The following is an 11,821-nucleotide window of genomic DNA, read 5'->3' as shown; positions in this document are numbered from 1 at the left end:
TGGAAGCTGTTATAGAATAGAGTCCAGGGATTGCTTATTTTATACCCGCTATTTGTGTGTGTGTGTGTGGGGGGGGGGGGACTGTGGGTGTGTATGTATATGGGTGTGTATGTGTGTGTTTGAACAACTAAATCACACGCTCTTTGTAATGGGGGAGAGATGTTAAAAGGGAAAATTGACTTTATACTGTAAATATTTCATATGTGAAGTGGTACACTGTATTATCGTCAGGTAGTTCAACCATGTAGCTTTACTAATTTAGTTTTACTACTGGGAGGGGTTACAGGATTTTATGTTCTTTTTAGAGCAATGCACTGTATGTAGCAAAGAAATATGGCAAAGTATGTACAGTATATGAAAGCTATAAAAAGATAATGCTCTGTAGTGGTGAATCATGGTGCAGGAGCCCGGGACGATATTTGGTGGACAGTAGTAGCCTTTAGAGTGTTGGGAGGGATCGGACCAGGGCCCATTGGAATAGTACTGTTTAACACTTGTAATGTCTCTCCCTGAGCACATTCTGAACACCGTGACCCCATCATGACCTGAGCACATCTTGACCATCAATAGTCCCCTTCGCCTTACTCACAACTCAATTCAATCAAGTACTTTACTGAATTACTGCTTTACTGTATTACTGCACACATTCATACTGCATAACATTACCAAAGCAATTCCAACACAAGTGTTCAAAGATCCCATGTTCACTCCAGGCTCCTCAAACCCCCAGCCACCCAATTTTCCCACTCTCTGTCCTTCACCTTTTTCTCCTTTCTCTCTCGCTCGCTCATTCCTCCCTCTCATCTGCCTGTCTTTCTCCTGCGAATGAGTCTCTGAGCCATGTTGTGTTGTCTGGTGGGATGATCTCTCTCTCCCCCTTTGGCATGCTGTGGGCTGATGATCAATAGAGGCTGTTGCATGGCGAGAAAAAAAGAAAACGAGTTACGTAAGTGTAAAGGATGTCACGCTGCTTGCTTAGCGAGTACAGCTTCCTCCTCAAACCCAGGACCTCTGCACACATGACCGCCCTCCTGAAGTGTTTTACCCGTCGGCGCCACGCCAAAGCTAGTTATTTGCTGGCGCAAGTGGGAACACTACAGGTTGAGGAGTAATACCCTGACTACACCGGTCGCGTCGTGTGCGCAAGCGTTGCAAAATACATTTTGTAATCTATATTATTCAATTATTACACCCACACTGCTCGCGCACGCCAACGAGCGTCTGCATTGCCAAGGGCTAAAATAGAAGTCAGTTCTATTTGTGACGCAGATCGCGTAAGTTTCACACATCCGCATGTGCTAGATAAGCATCTAAAAAGCACACTGTGTGCTGCTTTATCGAGCGTTCATCTCTATTTATCTGCTAAGCTGCCGCTACTGTTATGTCTTACAGGTGTGTGTGTGTTTGTGTGTGTATGTGTTTGTTTGTTAGTGCATCTCACCCTTCCCTTCCTTCCTTTCAATGATGACAGACCATCATCCCTGTTGCTATAGTGACAGTCAGTGTTTTTCTGGTTAGTTTCTCAGCTCCTGTCCACTCCCAAAACATCAAACATAATTGACTTGTCTGGTTGTTCTGCAACAACACCTCCCAAGTATGAATAACAACACCACCCTGCTAGCCATGAGTTCTCATGGCAATTGCCGTCTTCACATGTATGTATGTATGTATGTATGTATGTATGTATGTATGTATGTATGTATGTATGTATGTATGTATGTATGTATGTATGTATGTATGTATGTATGTATGTATGTATGTGTGTGTGTATACATAGTTTGGACACACCTGCTCATTCAAGGGTTTTTCTTTATTTATGCTATTTTCTACATTGTAGAATAATAGTGAAGACATCAAAACTATGAAATAACACATATGGAATCATGTAGTAACCAAAAAAGTGTTACATTAGAAAAAGTGTTTAGATTCTTCAAAGTAGCCACCCTTTGCCTTGATGACAGCTTTGCACACTCTTGGCATTCTCTCAACCAGCTTCACCTGGAATGCTTTTCCAACAGTCTTAAAGGAGTTCCAACATCTGCTGAGCACTTGTTGGCTGCTTTTCCTTCACTCTTCGGTCCAACTTATCCCAAACCATCTCAATTGGGTTGAGGTCGGGTGATTGTAGAGGCCAGGTAATCTGATGCAGCACTTCATCACTTTCCTTCTTGGTCATATAGCCCTTACACAGCCTTGAGGTGTGTTGGGTCATTGTCCTTTTGAAAAACAAATGATAGTCCCACGAAGCTCAAGCCAGATGGGATGGCGTATCGCTGCAGAATGCTGTGGTAGCCATGCTGGTTAAGTGTGCCTTGAATTCTAAATAAATCACTGACAGTGTCACCAGCAAAGCACCCCCACACCATCACACCTCCTCCTCCATGCTTCACGGAGGGAACCACAGATGCGGAGATCATCCGTTCACATACTCTCACAAAGACACGGCGGTTGGAACCAAAAATCTGAAATTTGGACTCATCAGACCAAAGGACATATTTCCACCAGTCTAATGTGCATTGTTCGTGTTTCTTGGCCCAAGGAAGTCTCTTCTTCTTATTGGTGTCCTTTAGTAGTGGTTTCTTTGCAGCAATTCGACCATGAAAGCCTGATTCACGCAGTCTACTCTGAACAGTTGATGTTGAGATGTGTCTGTTACTTGAACTCTGTGAAGCATTTATCTGGGCTGCAATTTCTGAGGCTGATAACTCTAATGAACTTATCCTTTACAGCAGAGGAAACTCTGGGTCTTCCTTTCCTGTGGCGGTCCTCATGAGAGACAGTTTCATCATAGCGCTTGATGGTTTTTGCGACTGCACTTGAAGAAACTTTAAAAGTTTTTGAAATGTTCCGTATTGACTGACCTTCATGTCTTAAAGTAATAATGGAGTGTCGTTTCTCTTTGCTTATTTGAACTGTTTTTGCCATAATATGGACTTGGTCTTTTACCAGATAGGGCTATCTTCTGTATATCAACCCTACCTTGTCACAACTCAACGGATTGGCTCAAACGAATAAGAAGGAAAGAAATTCCACAAATTAACTTTTAACAAGGCATTCCTGTTAATTGAAATGCATTCCAGGTGACTACCTCATGAAGCTGGTTGAGAGAATGCCAAGAGTGTGCAAAGCTGTCATCAAGGAAAAGGGTGGCTACTTTGAAGAATCTCAAATATAAAATATATTTTCATTTGTTTAACAGTTTTTTGGTTACTACAAGATTCCATATGTGTTATTTCATAGGTTTGATGTCTTCGCTATTACTCTACATTGTAGAAAATAGCAAAAATAAAGAAAAACCCTGTAATAAGTCGGTCTGTCCAAACCTTTGACTGGTACTGTATATACAGTTGAAGTCGGAAGTTTACATACACCTTAGCCAAATACATTTAAACTCAGTTTTTCACAATTCCTGACATTTAATCCTAGTAAAAATTCCTTGTCTTAGGTCAGTTAGGATCACCACTTTATTTTAAGAATGTGAAATGTCAGAATAATAGGAGAGAGAATGATTTATTTCAGCTTTTATTTCTTTCATCACGTTCCCAGTGGGTCAGAAGTTTACATACACTCAATTAGTATTTGGTAGCATTGCCTTTAAATTGTTTAACGTGGGTCAAACGTTTCGGATAGCCTTCCACAAGCGTCCCACAATACGTTGGGTGAATTTTGGCCCATTCCTCCTGACAGAGCTGGTGTAACTGAATCAGGTTTGTAGGCCTCCTTGCTTGCACACACTTTTTCAGTTCTGCCCACAAATTTTCTATAGGACTGAGGTCAGGGCTTTGTGATGGCCACTCCAATACCTTGACTTTGTTGTCCTTAAACCATTTTGCCACAGCTTTGCAAGTATGCATTTGGTCCATTTGGAAGATCCATTTGCGACCAAGCTTTAACTTCCTGACTGATATCTTGAGATGTTGCAATATATCCACATAATTTCCCCCCTCATGATGTCATCTATTTTGTGAAGTGCACCAGTACCGCCTGCAGCAAAGCACCCCATGCTACACGGTTGGGATGGTGTTCTTCGGCTTACAAGCCTCCCCCTTTTTCCTCCAAACAGTTATCTGGAATTTTTCAAGCTGTTTAAAAGCACAGTTAACTTAGTGTATGTAATCTTCTGACCCACGGGAATTGTGACTAAGTGAATTATAAGTGAAATGATCTGTCTGTAAACAATAGTTTGAAAAATTACTTGTGTCATGCGGAAAGTAGATGTCCTAACCGACTTGCCAAAACTATAGTTTGTTAACAAGAAATTTGTGGAGTGGTTGAAAAACGAGTTTAAATGACTCCAACCTAAGTGTATGTAAACTTCCGACTTCAACTGTGTGTGTGTGTGTGTGTGTGTGTGTGTGTCAAAAAAATAAACGTCCTCTCACTGTCAACTGTGTTATTTTCAGGAAACTTAACATGTGTAAATATTTGTATGAACATAAGATTCAACAACTGAGACATAAACTGAACAAGTTCCACAGACATGTGACTAACAGAAATTGAATAATGTGTCCCTGAACAAAGGGGGGGTCAAAATCAAAGTAACAGTCAGTATCTGGTGTGGCCACCAGCTGCATTAAGTACTGCAGTGCATCTCCTCCTCATGGACTGCACCAGATTTGCCAGTTCTTGCTGTGAGATGTTACCCCACTCTTCCACCAAGGCACCTGCAAGTACCCAGACATTTCTGGGGGGAATGGCCCTTGCCCTCATCCTCCGATCAATAGGTCCTAGACGTGCTCATTGGGATTGAGATCCGGGCTCTTCGCTGGCCATGGCAGAACATTGACATTTCTGTCTTGCGGGAAATCATGCACAGAACGAGCAGTATGGCTGGTGGCATTGTCATGCTGGAGGGTCATGTCAGGATGAGCCTGCAGGAAGGGTACCACATGAGGGAGGAGGATGTCTTCCCTGTAACGCACAGCATTGAGATTGCCTGCAATAACAACACGCTCAGTCCGATGATGCTGTGACACACCGACGCCCCAGACCATGACGGACCCTCCACCTCCAAATCGATCCCGCTCCAGAGTACAGGCCTCGGTGTAACGCTCATTCCTTCAACGATAAATGCGAATCCGACCATGCGTTCCTGGTGTAACTCGGGCAGTTGTTGTTGTCATCCTGTACCTGTCCCGCATGTGTGATGTTCGGATGTACCAGTCCTGTGCAGGTGTTGTGGTCTGCCACTGTGAGGACGATCAGCTGTCTGTCCTGTCTCCCTGTAGCGCTGTCTTAGGCGTCTCACAGTATGGACGTTGCAATTTATTGCCCCGGCCACATCTGCAGTCCTCATGCCTCCTTGCAGCATGCCTAAGGCACGTTCACCCAGATGAGCAGGGACCCTGGGAATCTTTCTTTTGGTGTTTTTCAGAGTCAGTAGAAAGGCCTCTTCAGTGTCCTAAGTTATCATAACTGTGACCTTAATTGCCTACTGTCTGTAAACTGTTAGTGTCTTAACGACCGTTCCACAGGTGCATGTTCATTAATTGTTTATGGTTCAATGAACAAGCATGGGAAACAGTGTTTAAACCCTTTACAATGAAAATCTGTGAAGTTATTTGGATTTTTACGAATTATCTTTGAAAGACAGGGTCCTGAAAAAGGGACGTTTCTTTTTTTGCAGAGTTTATATATACACTGCTCAAAAAAATAAAGGGAACACTTAAACAACACAATGTAACTCCAAGTCAATCACACTTCTGTGAAATCAAACTGTCCACTTAGGAAGCAACACTGATTGACAAAACATTTCACATGCTGTTGTGCAAATGGAATAGACAACAGGTGGAAATTATAGGCAATTAGCAAGACACCCCCAATAAAGGAGTGGTTCTGCAGGTGGGGACCACAGACCACTTCTCAGTTCCTATGCTTCCTGGTTGATGTTTTGGTCACTTTTGAATGCTGGCGGTGCTTTCACTCTAGTGGTAGCATGAGACGGAGTCTACAACCCACACAAGTGGCTCAGGTAGTGCAGCTCATCCAGGATGGCACATCAATGCGAGCTGTGGCAAGAATGTTTGCTGTGTCTGTCAGCGAAGTGTCCAGAGCATGGAGGCGCTACCAGGAGACAGGCCAGTACATCAGGAGACGTGGAGGAGGCCGTAGGAGGGCAACAACCCAGCAGCAGGACTGCTACCTCCGCCTTTGTGCAAGGAGGAGCAGGAGAAGCACTGCCAGAGCCATGCAAAATGACCTCCAGCAGGCCACAAATGTGCATGTGTCTGCTCAAACGGTCAGAAACAGACTCCATGAAGGTGGTATGAGGACCCGACGTCCACAGGTGGGGGTTGAGCTGACAGCCCAACACCGTGCAGGACGTTTGGCATTTGCCAGAGAACACCAAGATTGGCAAATTCTCCACTGGTGCCCTGTGCTCTTCACAGATGAAAGCAGGTTCACACTGAGCACGTGACAGACGTGACAGAGTCTGGAGACGCCGTGGAGAACGTTCTGCTGCCTGCAACATCCTCCAGCATGACCGGTTTGGCGGTGGGTCAGTCATGGTGTGGGGTGGCATTTCTTTGGGGGGCCGCACAGCCCTCCATGTGCTCACCAGAGGTAGCCTGACTGCCATTAGGTACCGAGATGAGATCCTCAGACCCCTTGTGAGACCATATGCTGGTGCGGTTGGCCCTGGGGTCCTCCTAATGCAAGACAATGCTAGACCTCATGTGGCTGGAGTGTGTCAGCAGTTCCTGCAAGAGGAAGGCATTGATGTTATGGACTGGCCCGCCCGTTCCCCAGACCTGAATCCAATTGAGCACATCTGGGACATCATGTCTCGCTTCATCCACCAATGCCACTTTGCACCACAGACTGTCCAGGAGTTGGCGGATGCTTTAGTCCAGGTCTGGGAGGAGATCCCTCAGGAGACCATCCGCCACCTCATCAGGAGCATGCCCAGGCATTGTAGGGAGGTCATACAGGCACGTGGAGGCCACACACACTACTGAGCCTCATTTTGACTTGTTTTAAGGACATTACATCAAAGTTGGATCAGCCTGTAGTGTGGTTTTCCACTTTAATTTTGAGTGTGACTCCAAATCCAGACCTCCATGGGTTGATACATTGGATTTCCATTGATTATTTTTGTGTGATTTTGTTGTCAGCACATTCAACTATGTAAAGAAAAAAGTATTTAATAAGATTATTTATTTCATTCAGATCTAGGATGTGTTGTTTAAGTGTTCCCTTTATTTTTTTGGAGCAGTATATATACATTGGCAATAGAATGGCCTTACTGAAGAGCTCAGTGACTTTCAACATGGAACCTTCATAGGATGCCACCTTTCCAACAAGTCAGTTCGTCAAATTCCTGTCTTGATAGAGCTGCCCCGTCAACTGTAATTGCTGTTATTGTGAAGTGTAAACATCTAGGAGCAACAAATGGGTTTCCATGGCTGAGCAGCCACACACATGCCTAAGATCACCATGCTCATTGCCAAGCGTCGGCTGGAGTGGTTTAAAGCTCGCCACCGTTGGACTCTGGAGCAGTGGAAATGCGTTCTCTGGAGTGATGAATCACGCTTCACCATCTGGCAGTCCGATGGACGAATCGGCGATTGGTGGATGCCAGGGGAACGCTACCTGCCCCAATGCATAGTGCCAACTGTAAAGTTTGGTGGAGGAGGAATAACGGTCTGGGGCAGTTTTTCATGGTTCGGGCTAGGCTCCTTAGTTCCAGTGAAGGGAAATCTTAATGCTACAGCATACAATGACATTCTAGACGATTCTGTGCTTCCAACTTTGTGGCAACCGTTTGGGAAAGGCCCTTTCCTGTTTCAGCATGACAATGCCTCCGTGCACAAAATGAGGTACATACAGAAATGGTTTGTTGATATCAGTGTGGAAGAACTTTACTGGCCTGCACAGAGCCCTGACCTCAACCCCATCGAACACCTTTGGGATGAATTGGAACGCCGACTGAGAGCCAGGCCTAATCCCCCAACATCAGTGCTTGACTTTAGTGATGCTCTTGTGGCTAAAGGGAAGCAAGTCCCTGCAGCAATGTTCCAACATATAGTGTAAAGCCTTCCCAGAAGAGTGGAGGCTGTTATAGCAGCAAAGGAGGGACCAACTCCATATTAATGCCCTTGATTTTGGAATGAGATGTGCAACAAGCAGGTGTTCGCATACTTTTGGTCATGTAGTCATATATATATATATATGGTCATGTAGTCATGACCATATATATAGTAGTCAGTGCCTTCAGAGAGTATTCACAACCCCTTGACTTTGTCCAAATGTTGTTGTGTTACAGCCTGAATTTAAAATGGATAAAGTGTATATTTTGTGTCACTGGCCTACACACAAAACCCCATCATGTCAAAGTGGAATTATGTTTTTAGAAATGTTTACAAATTAAATAAAAATGTAAAGCTGAAATGTTTTGAGACAGTAAGTAGTCAAACCTTTTGTTATGGTAAGCCTAAATATGTTCAGGAGTAAAAATGTGCCTAATAAGTCACATAATAATTTGCATGGGCTCACTCTGTGTGCAATAATAGTGTTTAACATGATTTTTGAATGACTACCTCATCTCTGTACCCTACACATAAAATTATCTGTAAGGTCCCTCAGTTGTCAAACAGTGAATTTCAAACACTGGTTCAACCACAAAGACCAGGGTGGTTTTCCAATGCTTAACAAAGAAGGGCAACTATTGGTAGATGGGTAAAAATAGAAAAAGCAGACATTGAATATCCCTTTGAGCAAGGTGGACTTATTAATTGCACTTTGGATGGTGTATCAATACACCCAGTCACTTGGAAGATATAACTCAGTTGCCCAAGTGGAAGGAAACTCCTCAGGGATTTCACCATAAGGCCAATGGTGACTATAAAACTGTTTCAAAGTTTAATTTGAATGGCTGTGATAGGAGAAGCTGAGGCTGGATCAACAACATTGATACGAACCTAAACCGCAGACTGAAAAGAAGGAAGACGGTACAGATAAAAAATATTCCAAAACATGCATCCAGTTTGCAATAAGGCACTAATGTAAAACTGCAAAAAATGTGGCAAAGAAATTAACTTTATGCCCTGAATACAAAGCGTTATGTTTGGCGCAAATCCAACACACCACTCGTCATATTTTTAAGCACTGCATCATGTTATGGGTATGCTTTTCATCGGCAAGGACTAGGGAGTTGCTTAGGATAAATATAAACGGAATATAGCAAAGCACAGGCAAAATCCTAGGGTAAACCTGGTTCAAACTCTGGGAGACAAATTCACCTTTCAGCAGGACAATAACCTAAAACACAATGCTAAATATACACTGGAGTTGCTTACCAAGACGACATTGAATGTTCCTGACCTAGTTACAATTTTGACTTAAATAGGCTTGAAAATCTATGGCATGATTGGAAAATGGCTGTCCAGCAATGATCAACAACAAACTTTGCAGAGCTGGAAGAATTTAAAAAGAATAATGTGCAAATATTGTCCAATCCAGGTGTGCAAAGCTCTTAGAGAATTACCTAGAAAGACTCTGTAATTGCTGCCAAAGGTGATTCTAACATGTATTGACTCAGGGGCGTGAATACTTAATTCTGTATTTAATTTTCAATAAATTAGCAAGAATTTCTAGAAAGATGTTTCCACTTTGTCATTATGGGGTATTGTGTGGGTGAGAAAAATAAATATTTTATCCAATATGAATTCAGGCAGTAACACAGCAAATGTGGAATAAGTCAAGGGGTATGAATACTTTCTGAAGGCACTATGGATTATACAGTATGTCTGTTCTACTATCTCTACTCTCTCATCAAAGTCGGTCTCATTCCATCACATATGCTATGTAAAATATGTCCAATTCATCATCTCTAGAACACCTACCTGCTAGTCCTGCAGTGCCCTGGTCAGATGTCACAATTTAAGGGTGACCGTAGTCAGAGATCGATGGTTCATAGACCTCAATCTGGGCGCAGCTTTTCTGTGATCACTCAAAGGGTGAAGCATCAGTCTCCCATTGGTTGTAAGAACGTTTAATAGCTCTGCCTTAGGTCCCACTGTCCGTCTGTGCAATAATGTAGATAATGACAGGGGTAGTCTAGAGACACTTGAAATGGCGGTCCAAATGCTTGCATAACTTGCTTATGTGTAGCCTTACACTTATTACATACACTGTTTTGCTGTATGAAATGGTGAATATTTATAGTTTTGTTCAATATCGCACAACTTTATACATCAGAACAGTGTCATGTCAGTTGTCATAAGTGTCAAGTCAGTTGTCACAGACTGTTATTAGGTTGTGTAGGCATTATGATCACATTGTGTAGTGTTGATTTTAGCTCTGTACTGAGTAGCCTACTGTTTACCCCAGTTATGTCCTGATCCTACTCTGGTCTTCACCAGCCAGTTGAATTATGTAGATGTACAAATGTATAATGTCTTTAACATGCAAACAAATAAAAATGTATAATATCGAGTTCAAATAAAACTTTCTGTACACCACTGATGCCAACTTTTTATATAATGTTAGAATGACGATTAAAGTCGCATTAGCATTAACATTAACATCTACAAATGGCTGAATGTCTTGGTTTATCCCCCTTCTTCCCTGCATTTAATTCCACTCCGTCTATATGTGTATGCAAATCCAGTCCTAGACGTGTCCTTTCGACTGCACATTAGCTGAAGGTCAGCTCAAAGCACGTCTCATTTCCCGAGGCTTTGGTCTGGTGTGTACACTAGCCCCTCAGACTGCTTTAATAAGCCGACTTCCTGCTGAAAGACCAATTAACACATCCGTAGATAGGAGTTATCTGGCGGACCTCAAAGAGGTTGAGAGCAATTGGTATATGCCACGGTGGACGAGAAGAATTATCAGCCACCACCCTTCAGTGCGTGTTAATGTTGTCTTCTTTGATCTGAGGCATTAGTGGTATATTCATAATGGGGCTGAGTTGGATGATTGGGAAATGGTGGGTTGTAGCAGCTGCTGCACTAAGCTAATTAGGTCACACAATACAAAAGCACCGGAAAGGTCAATGTGGCAGAGAGAGTGCTGAAGTTAGCGTGTGGAATCTTGTAATGTGCAATAGACTATTCTCCCGCTCTTTGAAGGGCTGGTGACCTGAGGTAGCTAGCTAGCTACAGTAGCATAACGACTGAACTGCAGACTAATTGAGTTAGCATTAACCGCTCCAGCAGCCTATTCCTTGGATCTTGCCGGAGAGAAATAGGGTCTCTAAATACAAGCTGTGTGGAGCTGATAGGCAAGGATGGATGGAGCCAAGATGTTTCATGGGTGGATGGAGTTGTCAAGCTCAGTGGAGGTACTGAGTTGTTAAGCCCAGGCTTTGCGGAGATGCAAGTCTATGCTAAATTTAATCGTTAGGAGGCATGGCAGTTAGCAGAAATTGAAGACTGGTTTGTGAGTGTTACAGACATCACGCTGCTTGCTTAACGAGTGCCTCCTCCTCCTGATTTGGCTGACACCGAGGCTCGAACCCAGGACCTCTGCTTTGCTAGCACACGTGACGGCCCTCCTTGGCAACATGCCAACCGTTTGAGCTATCAAAAACAATCTAATTCAATAGCTCCATCGGCGACATTTCAAGCTAGCTGTGGCATGAGCTTATGGTATGGGAGAGTGGGGTTAGTTGAGCCAAAGGGTTAGTTGAGCCACACCTTGTTTCTAGGAAACCATAGACAAAATTAATCATGTGACCAAATATTTAGGATGAGGTCATCATTTCATGGAGTTTGTCAAGGAAGAAACCACATGGAAAAAGTGGTAAGGAAGTTATGTCCAAAACTGATTTTCTAGGAAGTCAAATGAATTTATTGTGTTATAGGTTTCATAATGC

Source organism: Salmo salar, chromosome ssa19, assembly GCF_905237065.1.
Source record: "Salmo salar chromosome ssa19, Ssal_v3.1, whole genome shotgun sequence".
NCBI lineage: Eukaryota > Metazoa > Chordata > Actinopteri > Salmoniformes > Salmonidae > Salmo > Salmo salar.
This window is presented reverse-complemented; position numbering follows the sequence as displayed.